The sequence below is a fragment of the Dipodomys merriami genome, unplaced genomic scaffold, assembly GCF_024711535.1.
Source record: "Dipodomys merriami isolate MVZ:Mamm:240054 unplaced genomic scaffold, mDipMer1.0.p SCAF_1, whole genome shotgun sequence".
Taxonomy (NCBI): domain Eukaryota; kingdom Metazoa; phylum Chordata; class Mammalia; order Rodentia; family Heteromyidae; genus Dipodomys; species Dipodomys merriami.
In genome coordinates, this window is record NW_027202270.1 from 109226186 (window position 1) to 109229569 (window position 3384).

Here is a 3384-nt window from a genome sequence, read left to right on the forward strand (position 1 = left end):
TAATGTGATGTTAGGAAAATGAACCCTTAAATATGTATTTTAATGTTTTCGTTTCTTTCATGCATGTATTTCTAATGCATTTATAAGATTATTCCTTTATTGCTTTGTATGTCCCTCCCCCACAGTGTAACCCCCGCTTTCACTATATTTGATATCAGTATATCATGTGGAGGAGATGGGGACAAACAAATCGTTTAAGGATTCAGGTGGACCTGTTGCAACAATGAGAAGTACAAAATGTCATGTCAAAACCAGCTTTACAATTTCGGTGTGGGGGGGGGGAGGGGGGTATAATTGGGTGGGGGGAGGGGGGTAAAATTGGGTGGGGGGAGGGGGGAGGCAGGGAAGGGAAGTGAAGGGTAAACAAAGGAGGAGGCTGCAATGCTTGGTAAGAAATGTATGCATTATTCTGCCCATGTAATTGTAACCCCTCTGTACAGTATGTTCTCAAATAAAATAAAATACAATTTAAAAAAAAAAAAAAAAAAAAAAAAAAAAAATATGGGTGTGTTCTCTCCTTTTTCTGATAAGGTTTGCTAAGGGTCTGTCAATTTTGTTAAGTTTTTCGAAGAACCAACTCTTTGTTTTGTTGATTCTTACTATAGTTTTTTTGGATTCTAATTCATTTAATTCTGATTTAATTTGGATTATTTCTTTCCATCTACTGGATTGGGGTTTATCTTGCTGCTCTTTTTCAAGGAGGTTTAGATGTGTCATTAAATTGTTAGTTTCCGATCTCTCCAATTTGTTGATGTAGGAGCTCAGAGCTATAAACTTGCCTCTGAGTACTGCCTTTGCTGTGTCCCAGAGGAGCTGGTAATTTGTGTGTTCATTTTTGTTGAATAGCAGGAACATTTGAATTTCCTTTCTAATCTCTTCCATGACCCACTCATGATTCAGCAGTGTGTTGTTCAGCCTCCATGTGATACCGGACTTTCTTTGGTGGCTTTTGGTGTTGAGTTCTAATTTTATTCCCTTGTGGTCAGAGAGAATGCAAGGTATAACTTCAATGTTTCTGAATTTAGACAAGTTTGCTTTGTGACTTAAATGTGGTCTATTTTAGAAAACGTTCCATGTGCTGCTGAGAAGAATGTGTATTCTGATGCTGCTGGGTGAAATGTTCGGTAAATGTCTGTTAAGTCTAGTTGATCTATGCAGCTGTTTAGATCTGCGGTTTCTCTGTTGAGTTTTTGCCGAGTTGATCTATCTAGTGGGGAGAGTGGTGTGTTAAAATCCCCAACAATTAATGTCTTTGGATCTTTATGGGATTTGAGGGAAACTAGTGTTTCTTTGATAAATTTGGGTGCTCCATTGTTTGGCTTTGCGAATAGATATTTAGAATTGTAATATCCTCCTGAAGGAGAGATATTTAATTAGTATGTAGAGATCTTCTTTATCTCTTCTCACGAATTTTAATTTGAAGTCTATATTATCTGATATTAAGATTGCAACTCCCGCCTGTTTATGAGGGCCGTTTGCTTGGTAGATTTTGTTCCAGCCTTTAACTTTGAAAATGTGTTTGTTTTTATGGGCAAGATGTGACTCCTGCAGGCAGCAGATAGAAGGGTCTTGTTTTTTAATCCAACTAGACAGTCTATGTCACTTAATTGGAGAGTTCAGTCCATTAACGTTAAGAGATAGGAGTGGGAGGTATTTGGGAGTTCCTGCCATGTTATCCACCTTCTTGGGGGCTGCGAAATCTGGGTTCTTCCTAAGGTTCTTGGATTCTCATTTTGGGTGCAGTTTCTTGGCCTTTGTTGCGGTCTTGTTGGTTTTCTATGTGTAGGACATCTTTAAGAATCTTTTGTAGGGCTGGTTTGGTGGAGATATATTGTTTCAATTTTTCTTTGCTATGGAAGGTTTTTATTTGGCCTTCAGTTATGAAGGAGAGTTTAGCTGGGTCCAGTATTCTTGGTTGATAGTTGTTTGTTTTTAGGGCATGGCATATGTCATTCCAGGCTCTTCTTGCTTTGATTGTCTCTGCTGAGAAATCTGAGGTAATTCTAATTGGTTTCACTTTATAGGTGATTAACCTTTTCTCCTTGACAGCTTTAAGGATCTTTTCCTTGGTCTGAGTTGATCCTGTGTGAATTATAATGTGATGGTGGGATGTCCTATTCTGGTCTGGTCTATTTGGGGTTCTAAAAGCTTCTTGTATCTGAATAGGCCTATTTTTTTGTATGTTTGGGAAGTTCTCTGCTAGGATCCTCTTAAACAAATTTCCTAGACCATTAACTTCTGTTTCTAGGTGCTCCTCTACACCCATTATCCTTAGATTGGGCCTTCTGATGGTGTCTTCCAGGTGTAGGATAGACCTATCATATTTCTTGGACTTGTCTTGGATGGTTGTATGTTCTTTCTCTATAATATCTAGGCTGTCTTCAATCCCTGAGATTCGATCTTCTGCATGGTCTAACCTGCTGTCAAGACTCTCTACTTTGTTTTTTTATCTCTTTTCCTTCTAATTGGTCAGCTTTGATGGCTTCAAGTTCTTTGTTGAAGCACTGTTTTAGGTCTTGAATGAATTTCTTTACTTCCTTAATTTGGTGTTCAGTGTTTGTTCTCAAATTACTTAGTTGATTGGTTATGGTTTCTTTGGCCTGCCATTCCTTCTGTTGGGTTCCATTCAGCATTCCCTTTGTGGTCTCCCTGACTTCCTTCAGCTCTTTGTTAATGGATTCCATGAATGCCTTTAGTGATCTTTGTGTATTCTCTACCTGGTCTCTCAATTCCTCAATTAATCTTTGATTAGCTTCCTCCCATCTGTGGGATTCCTGCAGTTCTCTTTGAGTGTTCTCAGCCTGCTCACTCCATTCCTCCCTTTCTCTTTGAGTATTCTCAAGTTGTTCACACAAATCCTTATCAGTTTTTGAGTTGCTTCCTCACGCTTATGATGTTCCTGTATAAACTTCTGGGATGCCTCCTCTCTCTCTCTATCACGCTCATACAGAGTCCTTTGTACATTGTCAAACTTCTCATTTATCATGTTTGCTAGTAGTGTTTGTAGAGCTATTTGGTAACTCTGCTCTGGATTATTCTTTATCTGCTCTAATCCCTGATTATCAAGATTGGGAATTGAGATACCTGAATTTGCCATTTTGCTTGTGTTTTTCTGGCTTACTCTGCCCATTTTAGATGAAGATAGCACCAGTTTTGTGCTAGAACACTATCTTAAGGCAACCAAAGGTTGCATTTGTACAGTTAATAGTATACAGATACAATCTAGTTCAACAGATACATCTATTCAACATCAAACAACTGTATGTTAATGCTCTTCGAACCACAGAAAAGAATTTGGAAAACCAGAAATTGTTAGGATTAGGGAGAGATGTGGGTAAAAAATAGGAATAGATTGGTGTGGGGAGGCACAGGGAGAGTTAACTA